Genomic DNA, 12,715 nt, shown 5'->3' with positions numbered 1-12,715 from the left:
AATATGGTCCAGATTGGATGCTTCAATAGCAAGTGCGGCAAGATCTCAGTAGGTGGCGGGGTGCACAGCTGTTTACTTTTGCGGCCTGTTGGTCTAGGGGTATGATTCCTGTTTTGGGTGCAGGAGGTCCCGGGTTCAAATGCCGGACAGGCCCTACTTTTCACTTTCGCGACAACCAAGCACTACGATAAACTAGCGAGTCTCTGAAAGTAAGCCATGCAACGGGGCAAACTGCATGTCGGGCCACCGGCCAATGATACTGGCAAGTGCGTCTTGTGGAAAGCAATCTACGAAGCAGGATTAAGCCGTCTTCGATTACTTATATCTATACCTAAAGACTGACACGTACAACGATTCTATTCGTTTCCCAGGAACTAGTACATCGCATGCACGTTTGTTAAATGCATGCGCATGCAGCACCCAAAACGGAGAGATGCTGGGAGAAGCAGCTGAGGTCGTCTTCTCGCAGTTGAACCCCTTACGTTCCGTTATTAATCCTAGTAGCAAAAGCATAAGCATTTGGAGCCTTCCCCATTCACGTGTGGACTGCTAATAACAATTTGCATTACATGATCCTAGCTAAAATTTTGCATATACAATTCCAACTGCCAGCTCGTACACGTTTCTAGAAACGATCGCAAAACACTGAATCAGGTTCCACCCCGACTCGAACTCGGATCGCTGGATTCAAAGTCCAGAGTGCTAACCATTACACCATGGAACCCTGTGCCTCCAGCGGACTTAAACTGTGCAGCATCATGTCATTAAACCGGTAAGCTGCGATTTATTACATTTAGCGTCCTCAGGAAGTGTTTGCGTGGCAAATGAAGTAACCAAGTAGGTTGAAAGTGGAGGGAACAACTTCGAATGTAGCGAGAATTCTTGCCAGTATTCGTACATGAAGTGATGTCGAAGGGTCAGGTAATCAAAATCGCGGAACAGCCACTTTCGTATGGTAGATGCTTTGTGCTGGAAGCAGCGTAGCTATGAAAACAGCTATGGACACAGCGTACTGTCGAAAAGTACGTGCTGTCACACAACGCTAAGTAGTGGGCTGATGGTGCTTGACACGATAACATTTGCAGTTCCCACGATCGACATACTGTCTCACAACTCAAGCAGCTCTTTCAGCCTTCAACTACATTGGTCCTCAGCACAGCTCATGTTGTAGGTGTCGGATTAAGAAACCTCTTCGAGAATATGGTGAAGATTGGATGCTTCAATAGCAAGTGCGGCAAGATCTCAGTAGGTGGCGGGGTGCACAGCTGCTTACTTTTGCGGCCTGTTGGTCTAGGGGTATGATTCCTGCTTTGGGTGCAGGAGGTCCCGGGTTCAAATCCCGGACAGGCCCTACTTTTCACTTTCGCGACAACCAAGCACTACGATAAACTAGCGAGTCTCTGAAAGTAAGCCATGCAACGGGGCAAACTGCATGTCGGGCCACCGGCCAATCATACTGGCAAGTGCGTCTTGTGGAAAGCAATCTACGAAGCAGGATTAAGCCGTCTTCGATTACTTATATCTATACCTAAAGACTGACACGTACAACGATTCTATTCGTTTCCCAGGAACTAGTACATCGCATGCACGTTTGTTAAATGCATGCGCATGCAGCACCCAAAACGGAGAGATGCTGGGAGAAGCAGCTGAGGTCGTCTTCTCGCAGTTTAACCCCTTACGTTCCGTTATTAATCCTAGTAGCAAAAGCATAAGCATTTGGAGCCTTCCCCATTCACGTGTGGACTGCTAATAACAATTTGCATTACATGATCCTAGCTAAAATTTTGCATATACAATTCCAACTGCCAGCTCGTACACGTTTCTAGAAACGATCGCAAAACACTGAATCAGGTTCCACCGAGACTCGAACTCGGATCGCTGGATTCAAAGTCCGGAGTGCTAACCATTACACCATTTTTTTTTTTTACCCACAATCCCCGGTTTAGGAGACCGATGCCTTATCCATTTTTTTTTCCGAGACCATCTGTTTTTTTAACTTTTTTCTTCTTTTTTTAAGCTTTTTTTATCCTTTTTTTTCCTGACTCTTGTGTAAAAGAATTGGTGAGTGGTCAGTTCCGTGCAGGTGGAGACAAAGCGGGCAGGGGTCGAATCCCGAGGCCTGTCCACGATGGCTTCCCCTGCCCATCCCTGAGTCACTTCTTCAAGCAGACAGTTTTATACATATATTTTTTTGTTATATTATTAATATTTTTATAGTTGTTTCTCCTCTGCTCCGAGGTATATAGTGCTGACACATTTGGAAAGGAACATTTCTTCTTTGTCGTGTGTCAGTTGTGTGTTTTGGTCCATATCGAAATACTTTGTTCTTCCGTTAGAGGTGTGAAATTGACACGAATAAGCAAACAAGTATAAGGAGACTAATGAAAAGAAGTAAACTGACCAGGTATAACAGAAAGTGTAACTTAAGAAAAATACAATAAAACAGAATAGATTTCCTCTTGATTGGCTTCGATCATCCAATGTGGTCATCCTATGCCATGTTTTTCAAAGGTGATGTCCATCATGTTTCCGAATAATTTTTTACTGTTAGTGACACATTGAATCTTCCAGTATGCCAGCTCCATGTAGGTCAGAAAACTAATATAATCGTCTTCTCCACGAACATTAACGATGTAGTTGACGTAGTGCCCTAGGATCCACATTACTGTATTGTTTTTCGTGGCTGGATAAAACTTTTTGTCGGGACGCAGTAGGATATCCAGTTGCAGATTGTCTTCCGCGCTCCTTGACAGTACCGCAATCCTTTTCTTGACCCATCGCCAATTCAGTGCATGGCCCCCGCAAGTAAACTGATGGATCAGAGAATCGACGAGTCCACAACAGAGGCAGAGATTTGTGTCACTTAACCCAATTGCATGTAGTTTTTCATTAGTGGCAATTGTGTTATTTACCACCCTGTACCAAGTTGAAGCAACATCCGAAGAGTGTACTTTCAAGCTGATGTTGGCCCACACCGTTTTCCAGTCAGTAGTCGGATACTTCCGTTCTATTGTATTTGGGGTCGCCGACTTTTCCCACTCACGTTGCAAGTCGCGAGTTGACAGTGGTCGGCGCCGTAGAACACCAACATCTGTATAACTAACATGAAGGAAAAATTCCCTGATGTGTTTCAATTTGTAATGGATTCTTCCAACGTCAATAGGAGGTCGCACACTCGCTGGACGCACTGTGAGGTACAACTTTTGAGTAACAGTGCAGTGGCTGTCATGCAGTAAAGTCGTGGTCCGCTTGACGTACAAGGCCATTGCCTTCCCGGCGATGTTAACCAACTCAAGCCCACCAGTAGTTCTCGACTTGGCTAGTGTATCGGAGGACAATTTAAATATGTTTCCCTTCCAGATGTATTGATTGGCAACCTGCATGATCTTTCTGGCCTGAAGCTTGGGAATGGGAAAAAACTGTGCAACATAATACGCCTTGGAGAAGACGTAGGTATTGAGAATCCTAATTTTTTCTATAATGTTCACAGCACGCCAGCGACATTCGATAATGGTACCCTGTATCAGATGCGTCACTGACTTCCAATTGGAGGCCGCCATTTTCAGAGGGCACCTATTCAAGGTGATTCCTAGTAGTTTGTGAGATTCCACAAGATGCGCCCACGGTATAGTTAATCTCTCAAAACCCTTGAGATCGAGCACTTTACATTTCTGGTCACTTAGTTGTGCTCCAGACACTGCACTATACTGGTCGATCGCCCGTTTAATACGGACCACCTCGTCGTCACTGCGTAACAGAACGGCAACATCGTCAGCGTATGCACGGACGATGAATGTGTGACCTGACATTGACACACCTGACAAATGGTGATAAAGAGACCGAAGGAAGGGTTCCAGTGACAGCACAAAAAGTGACATAGAGAGTGGACTGCCCTGGGGGACACCCCGCTGAATGGATATTGGTTGCGTCAGCTGTCCATTGACTTGTATCCTCGCCGATATGCCAGATGTCAAATTGCGAAGGACTTTTAATGCCCCTTCCTCGAGTCCTATTTTGTCCAGTATGTGAAAAAGATAGCGGTGGTTCACATGATCAAAGGCTTTATGAAAGTCTAGAAATAGCAGGGCACAATTCAGGTTGGTGACTGAGGCAATGGAGATTAGGTCCCTAATTTCAGACATCGCAGACATGGCATTCCGTCCTGGCACGCAGGCCTGGTGCCGCCAGACAACTTTGTCAAGGAGCGGCGACATTCGGGCGTTAACAGCTCTGGCTATAGTTTTGTAGTCAAAATTAAGCAGGGTGAGCGGGCGCAGATTATCAAATCGCTTACACCCTTTGCGTTTGGGAACAAGGACAATTTTACCCTCCTTCATCGCATTAGGAACAGGCGCCCCGGCAATGATTTCATTTAAAATTTCTGTAAATGTAACACCAATTACATCCCAATACCGAAGGTAAAACTCCTTGGGTAGGCCGTCCAGTCCTGGGGCTTTGTTAGCGGGCGACTTAACAATAAGTTCTAAAGTCTCCTCGACACTAAACGGAGCCAGAAAGTCACGATTATTGTCCGCAGTAACGGACGTGTCCATGAATTGGAGTACAGTAGCAGTCAAGCCATCATTGGTTGGGTAGTCCGAATACAGGCCGTGATAATATCTCTGAATTGCCGTGACTATGTCAGGTTGCCGAGTGAGAATTTCCCCGTTATCAGTTACCAGTTCGTCTATAAATAAGCGTCTACGGTTGGTCTGATGCTTAATAAGATGGTACATGGAAGTTGTCTCAGATTGAACCAAAGAGTTGACTTTGGACTTGATTTTTAACCCTTCTAGTTGTTTACGTTCGATACTGAGCATCTTAGCCTTGATTTGCTTTATTTGAGCAGTGTAAATATTATTGACGCCAGATTTGTCGTAGAGCTCCCTTAAAATTGAATAATAAAATTCCGTGGTCTTCTTTGCATCCCTCGATTGCGTATTACAGTACGAAATTAAATACCGTCGCAACTTTGGTTTAGCAAAGGACGTCCACCACTCTACTTTCGTACGGTACCTATTGACAGAGCGAAGACAAAAAGTCCAAGTTCGTGTGACAAGTTCCTCGAGATCGGCGTCCTGAAGGTGGGAAAAGTTCAACATCCAGTGACCTCTGAATCGTTTGGTGGGTTGTCTGTCCAGTTGTATGACGGTTGCGTAGGCGCAGTGATCGCTACATGGGACGGGAATGACCTCTGAATCAACAACATGTTCTCCGAGCTGAGAAGACACATATATTCTGTCGAGGCGGCTACTCGAGGTGGAAGTGAAGTATGTAAATTTCACAAGGGTAGGGTGAAGGAGTTCCCACGTATCCTGGAGATTCATTCGTAAAACCAGATCATGAAGCTCCTTACAATAGTTAAAATTTGGCCTCTGATCTTTTTGATGCACAACACAGTTAAAATCTCCGCCTAATACAAGGGCAGTCGGATTTTTACGAAGCAAGTAAATTAGTTCGTCTTTAAAGAACTCGGTCCTTGCGAACCTGTGGTCACTCCCGGAGGGCGCGTATAGGTTCACGAGCGTGACGCCGAATATTTTGCAGCATATGCCACGCCCTGACTCCAGAGTTTCAACGTCCGAGACGGGGATGCCCTCACGCACGAGAATGGCTGTACCAGTGCTAAGCTCGAAAGCAACATTGGCAATACAGTGGAAACCGGGAATGACCAGATCTGAAAGAAGGAATTCCTGCAATAGAAGTACATCAGCGGCAGACTCATATACGAACTGCCTAAAGACTGCAAGTTTCAAATCAGACGTGATCCTGTTTACATTAACACTCAGGACCTTGTACGCTTGTGCCATGTAGTTTACGGAGCTACTTTAAATTAACGTGATCATCATCTCCAGCAAACCAGTCCATTCGTGAAACAGCTGGTGGAGAGTGGCCATCACCATCGTTTGCATCCGAGAGGGCTTGCTGTTTGTGTTTGCTGCGTGGTACATTCAAGTTCGGTTGGAATTTCTTTTTGTTCCTCCCGCCACTGGCGACTTTTTCCGCAGAAAGCGGCATCGGAGAATCTACACAGGTCTCCTGTGCAGGTTGCCCTGCGACAGCAACGTGCAGTTGCGTCTCGCCGGATAACCCTTCCAGAGACACGCTAAGTTCTTGTTTGGCCACACGTTGGGATTGTGTGGAAACACTCTCTCGGTCAGGTTGTTGACAAGCAAGGCTGAGATCTCGCTCTGTGTTGACACACTCGTCAGCGTGTTTGTTGTCAGTGTCGCATTGCTGTGATACGAGTTGTGAACTTGGGCACACCCCGCCGACGTAACTGTGGGCAACGTGCTGAGGTTCAATATCGGTCGGTTGGAGAGCCGACGCGATAGACGCGGATGGTAAGCAACAACCAACTTGGGGCGTAGCACTACCGTCAGCGGGCGAAGAAGTATCAACTTCAACGCTTGATTCTGGTAGAGCGTCATGCGAAAGCTCAGTGTCTCCTGCCGGTTGTTTGATGTCAAGTGTGGCAGGTGTTACCGGTACGGAGACGCCTTCATCGGAACTACTACTGTCGCACGTTCGACGACTCTTGGACGCTACCGCAGTGACGGGACGGGTGAGAGGGTTCTGATCCCCACCCGTCGCAAGAGGAATAGCAGGGAACTGTTCTTCAAAAGGTTTTTCATGTACAGTCACAGTATCACTGGAGGGGGACGGCCCAGTACTTGTTAATTGAGTACCTGTCACTAAATCAGCTAAAGTGAGTCTCTTACGTTGCTGGAAAGTAGGCTTTAAGACGGTCACCCTTTGGGGGCAATTCTGCCGTAAATGACCACTTTCATTGCAGATAAAACACGTAGAAGCTTGTCCGGAATAGGTAACCTGCACCTTATAACCACAAACAAATACATGCGATGGGATGTTGACTTTGACTTGCATCTCAACCGATCTGATACCAGAAAAACATTGCAACTTATGTTGCCTGGACCACTTTTCAAGTCGAATGTTACGCACTTCGCCATATTTAGTGAGCACATCTTTTAAGAAACAGTTGTCTACTTCAGGGGGCAGGTTGTAAATACGAACGTTGGGGATCTCGACATCAGCGTTAGTAATTTTGACAGTACTCACAGTGCCGTCGCGATGCCGGAAATCGACGCCGCCGCCATGTTTCTGCAAAAGACGTTCCAGTAAGAGGGGATTCAGAAGCTTCACGAAAAAGCAGTATAAATCCAGGTCGTAGTAGGCAGTGTGAACTTGATCAGTGGTTATGCCTATTGTATCGACGATCCATTCATGAACTTCCAGTGAACTTGGCTGAACTGATCGTGTAGCCTTGTCAAACTCGAACTGCAGGGTATTTTTCCTTGGAATCGTGGGAACCATTTTGCAAATTAACCCAAATGGGCTAACTGCATACAGCAAATACTTCAAACAACGACACGAACACACAAACACGCACAACCACGTGAAACAGAAAGCACAAATACAACGTAAACAAGCAAGTGACACTGAGCGCTCAAAAACGTCCGCACGCTGCCGCGTCGCAAGCGGTAATGACCATGGAACCGTGTGACTCTAGCGGACTTAAACTGTGCAGCATCATGTCATTAAACCGGTAAGCTGCGATTTATTACATGTAGCGTCCTCAGGAAGTGTTTGCGTGGCAAATGAAGCAACCAAGTAGGTTGAAAGTGGAGGGAACAACTTCGAATGTAGCGAGAATTCTTGCCAGTAATCGTACATTAAGTGATGTCGAGGGGTCAGGTAATCAAAATCGCGGAACAGCCACTTTCGTATGGTGGATGCTTTGTGCTGGAAGCAGCCTAGCTATGAAAACAGCTATGGACACAGAGTACTGTCGAAAAGTACGTGCTGTCACACAACGCTACGTAGTGGTCGGATGGTGCTTGACACGATTACATTTGCACTTCACACGATCGACATACTGTCTCACAACTCAAGCAGCTCTTTCAGCCTTCAACTACATTGGTCCTCAGCACAGCTCATGTTGTAGGTGTCGATTAAGAAACCTCTTTGAGAATATGGTCCAGATTGGATGCTTCAATAGCAAGTGCGGCAAGATCTCAGTAGGTGGCGGGGTGCACAGCTGCTTACTTTTGCGGCCTGTTGGTCTAGGGGTATGATTCCTGCTTTGGGTGCAGGAGGTCCCGGGTTCAAATGCCGGACAGGCCCTACTTTTCACTTTCGCGACAACCAAGCACTACGATAAACTAGCGAGTCTCTGAAAGTAAGCCATGCAACGGGGCAAACTGCATGTCGGGCCACCGGCCAATCATACTGGCAAGTGCGTCTTCTGGAAAGCAATCTACGAAGCAGGATTAAGCCGTCTTCGATTACTTATATCTATACCTAAAGACTGACACGTACAACGATTCTATTCGTTTCCCAGGAACTAGTACATCGCATGCACGTTTGTTAAATGCATGCGCATGCAGCACCCAAAACGGAGAGATGCTGGGAGAAGCAGCTGAGGTCGTCTTCTCGCAGTTGAACCCCTTACGTTCCGTTATTAATCCTAGTAGCAAAAGCATAAGCATTTGGAGCGTTCCCCTATCACGTGTGGACTGCTATTAACAATTTTCATTACATGATCGTAGCTAAAATTTTGCATATACAATTCCAACTGCCAGCTCGTACACGTTTCTAGAAACGATCGCAAAACACTGAATCAGGTTCCACCCCGACTCGAACTCGGATCGCTGGATTCAAAGTCCAGAGTGCTAACCATTACACCATGGAACCGTGTGCCTCCAGCGGACTTAAACTGTGCAGCATCATGTCATTAAACCGGTAAGCTGCGATTTATTACATGTAGCGTCCTCAGGAAGTGTTTGCGTGGCAAATGAAGCAACCAAGTAGGTTGAAAGTGGAGGGAACAACTTCGAATGTAGAGAGAATTCTTGCCAGTAATCGTACATTAAGTGATGTCGAAGGGTCAGGTAATCAAAATCGCGGAACAGCCACTTTCGTATGGTGGATGCTTTGTGCTGGAAATAGCCTAGCTATGAAAACAGCTATGGACACAGAGTACTGTCGAAAAGTACGTGCAGTCACACAACGCTACGTAGTGGTCGGATGGTGCTTGACACGATAACATTTGCACTTCACACGATCGACATACTGTCTCACAACTCAAGCAGCTCTTTCAGCCTTCAACTACATTGGTCCTCAGCCCAGCTCATGTTGTAGGTGTCGATTAAGAAACCTCTTTGAGAATATGGTCCAGATTGGATGCTTCAATAGCAAGTGCGGCAAGATCTCAGTAGGTGGCGGGATGCACAACTGCTTACTTTTGCGGCCTGTTGGTCTAGGGGTATGATTCCTGCTTTGGGTGCAGGAGGTCCCGGGTTCAAATGCCGGACAGGCCCTACTTTTCACTTTCGCGACAACCAAGCGCTACGCTAAACTAGCGAGTCTCTGAAAGTAAGCCATGCAACGGGGCAAACTGCATGTCGGGCCACCAGCCAATCATACTGGCAAGTGCGTCTTGTGGAAAGCAATCTACGAAGCAGGATTAAGCCGTCTTCGATTACTTATATCTATACCTAAAGACTGACACGTACAACGATTCTATTCGTTTCCCAGGAACTAGTACATCGCATGCACGTTTGTTAAATGCATGCGTATGCAGCACCCAAAACGGAGAGATGCTGGGAGAAGCAGCTGAGGTCGTCTTCTCGCAGTTGAACCCCTTACGTTCCATTATTAATCCTAGTAGCAAAAGCATAAGCAATTGGAGCGTTCCCCATTCACGTGTGGACTGCTATTAACAATTTGCATTACATGATCCTAGCTAAAATTTTGCATATACAATTCCAACTGCCAGCTCGTACACGTTTCTAGAAACGATCGCAAAACACTGAATCAGGTTCCACCGAGACTCGAACTCGGGTAGCTGGATTCAAAGTCCAGAGTGCTAACCATTACACCATGGAACCGTGTGCCTCTAGCGGAATTAAACTGACCAGCATCATGTCATTAAACCGGTAAGCTGCGATTTATTACATGTAGCGTCCTCAGGAAGTGTTTGCGTGGCAAATGAAGCAACCAAGTAGGTTGAAAGTGGAGGGAACAACTTCGAATGTAGCGAGAATTCTTGCCAGTAATCGTACATGAAGTGATGTCGAAGGGTCAGGTAATCAAAATCGCGGAACAGCCACTTTCGTATGGTGGATGCTTTGTGCTGGAAATAGCCTAGCTATGAAAACAGCTATGGACACAGAGTACTGTCGAAAAGTACGTGCTGTCACACAACGCTACGTAGTGGTCGGATGGTGCTTGACACGATTACATTTGCACTTCACACGATCGACATACTGTCTCACAACTCAAGCAGCTCTTTCAGCCTTCAACTACATTGGTCCTCAGCACAGCTCATGTTGTAGGTGTCGATTAAGAAACCTCTTTGAGAATATGGTCCAGATTGGATGCTTCAATAGCAAGTGCGGCAAGATCTCAGTAGGTGGCGGGGTGCACAGCTGCTTACTTTTGCGGCCTGTTGGTCTAGGGGTATGATTCCTGCTTTGGGTGCAGGAGGTCCCGGGTTCAAATGCCGGACAGGCCCTACTTTTCACTTTCGCGACAACCAAGCACTACGATAAACTAGCGAGTCTCTGAAAGTAAGCCATGCAACGGGGCAAACTGCATGTCGGGCCACCGGCCAATGATACTGGCAAGTGCGTCTTGTGGAAAGCAATCTACGAAGCAGGATTAAGCCGTCTTCGATTACTTATATCTATACCTAAAGACTGACACGTACAACGATTCTATTCGTTTCCCAGGAACTAGTACATCGCATGCACGTTTGTTAAATGCATGCGCATGCAGCACCCAAAACGGAGAGATGCTGGGAGAAGCAGCTGAGGTCGTCTTCTCGCAGTTTAACCCCTTACGTTCCGTTATTAATCCTAGTAGCAAAAGCATAAGCATTTGGAGCGTTCCCATTCACGTGTGGACTGCTATTAACAATTTGCATTACATGATCCTAGCTAAAATTTTGCATATACAATTCCAACTGCCAGCTCGTACACGTTTCTAGAAACGATCGCAAAACACTGAATCAGGTTCCACCGAGACTCGAACTCGGATCGCTGGATTCAAAGTCCAGAGTGCTAACCATTACACCATGGAACCGGGTGCCTCTAGCGGAGTTAAACTGAGCAGCATCATGTCATTAAACCGGTAAGCTGCGATTTATTACATGTAGCGTCCTCAGGAAGTGTTTGCGTGGCAAATGAAGCAACCAAGTAGGTTGAAAGTGGAGGGAACAACTTCGAATGTAGCGAGAATTCTTGCCAGTATTCGTACATGAAGTGATGTCGTAGGGTCAGATGCTAAACAAACTCCACTGGCAGACGTTACAAGAGAGACAAGTATCACAGAGAGATGTAATAATGAAATATCAAGGCAGCACTTTTCTGGAGGAGTCAGACAAAACATTACTTCCCCCCACATACATCTCGCGTAGTGACCGCATGGAGAAAATTAGAGAAATTGGAGCCAATACAGAGGCATACCAACAATCTTTCTCCCCACACACTTATCATGAGTGGAACACGGTTGGAAGGATCAGATAGTTGTACTGAAATTACCCTCCACCACAGACCATTAGATGGCTTGCAAAGTATCATGTAGATGAAAATCTATGAGAAAAACAATGGAGATTAATGACGCACCCACGTTTCATCACAGTCCAGTTCCCCTCAGTTTGGTAGTGTGTCAGTAGCCATTTGCACACCTCCAGATGAAGAAATTTGTGCTCTGTGGTGAAAAGACAAAGCACCCACCTTGCGGACAGTTTTGAAAATCCATGGTTGCCAGTAATAATTGCCTGAGCCTACCATACCTCGTGCCAACCTCAGTAGGAATTTCAACAAATACAGTATTATTCACTCATTGCCTTCAGTAAGCTGGCTAAGAGTACTGGTCCTTGAGCAACTTCAGTGAGCTGCATTCTCAGCTGTTTCTCATCATCATAAAAACCAATTGTACCATGTATACCCTTGAGTCTTTCTCAGCGTGTTGTCCCTGAACTGTACCACATGTCTTTTCAAAAATGTTGGACAGCTTTTCACCCTGTGTTGTGAGAAACTTGATTATAATGTGTTTGCAGATGTTAGTACCTCTTGCTCTGTCATTGTGACTAAAGAAATGGTATGCCAACATACCAGCTGTGGAGAACAATCACTGGATATGAAAGCTACAATCAACAGAGGTCACACTGTTCTCCATTTACAAAAAGGTACATAAAACAAAAATCCTGGTTTATATTTGATTCACCCTCAAATACACACAATGATGCCATAAGAGTATTATATATGACTGTGTACCAAATATCTTAAAAAAATCGTCAACAGAGACTTTGGGATTCTTACTTTCATGTGCCTTTTACATTAACACTCTAATAATATTTGTGGTTAATACCAAGAGTGAATTTAGGGTACACTATGAAATGTAAAAATAATTTTCATATGAACTATGACTTCTTGGTAAAGTCTAAGATAGGTTGATATGAAGATCTATGTGCTTTATTTTTATCATGAATATTACAGAAATGAAATACTAACTGCAACATACATGTGTAAAAACTGGCACCTCCAGAGCCAACAGACAGAGCTTTGTGGGTTTTCTTCAGGCCAGAAGCAAAGTAATATAAAATAGCAGCAGTAACATGTCACCATATATAGCATAAGTAACAATTTATAGAATCTGTTAATGTTTTTATTTTTGATGTACTTCTATT

General features: G+C 45.5%; 7 non-coding genes across 7 annotated transcripts; 5 read left to right on the top strand and 2 right to left on the bottom strand.

The window, feature by feature from the left end:
• Positions 1-82: 82 nt before the first annotated feature.
• Trnap-ugg (transfer RNA proline (anticodon UGG)) lies at positions 83-154 on the top strand. The gene has a single exon. It is a non-coding gene; the product is annotated as a tRNA-Pro (tRNA).
• A 1,125-nt stretch (positions 155-1,279) lies between these two features.
• On the top strand, positions 1,280-1,351 carry Trnap-ugg (transfer RNA proline (anticodon UGG)). Its single transcript has one exon. It is a non-coding gene; the product is annotated as a tRNA-Pro (tRNA).
• Positions 1,352-8,073: 6,722 nt separating this feature from the next.
• Trnap-ugg (transfer RNA proline (anticodon UGG)) lies at positions 8,074-8,145 on the top strand. Its single transcript has one exon. It is a non-coding gene; the product is annotated as a tRNA-Pro (tRNA).
• Positions 8,146-9,269: 1,124 nt separating this feature from the next.
• Positions 9,270-9,341, top strand: Trnap-ugg (transfer RNA proline (anticodon UGG)). The gene has a single exon. It is a non-coding gene; the product is annotated as a tRNA-Pro (tRNA).
• A 498-nt stretch (positions 9,342-9,839) lies between these two features.
• On the bottom strand, positions 9,840-9,911 carry Trnaq-uug (transfer RNA glutamine (anticodon UUG)). The gene has a single exon. It is a non-coding gene; the product is annotated as a tRNA-Gln (tRNA).
• A 554-nt stretch (positions 9,912-10,465) lies between these two features.
• Positions 10,466-10,537, top strand: Trnap-ugg (transfer RNA proline (anticodon UGG)). Its single transcript has one exon. It is a non-coding gene; the product is annotated as a tRNA-Pro (tRNA).
• A 497-nt stretch (positions 10,538-11,034) lies between these two features.
• Positions 11,035-11,106, bottom strand: Trnaq-uug (transfer RNA glutamine (anticodon UUG)). The gene has a single exon. It is a non-coding gene; the product is annotated as a tRNA-Gln (tRNA).
• Positions 11,107-12,715: the final 1,609 nt, after the last annotated feature.

This window comes from Schistocerca gregaria, chromosome 3 (genome assembly GCF_023897955.1).
Source record: "Schistocerca gregaria isolate iqSchGreg1 chromosome 3, iqSchGreg1.2, whole genome shotgun sequence".
Classification (NCBI taxonomy): domain Eukaryota; kingdom Metazoa; phylum Arthropoda; class Insecta; order Orthoptera; family Acrididae; genus Schistocerca; species Schistocerca gregaria.
This window is presented reverse-complemented; position numbering and strand designations above follow the sequence as displayed.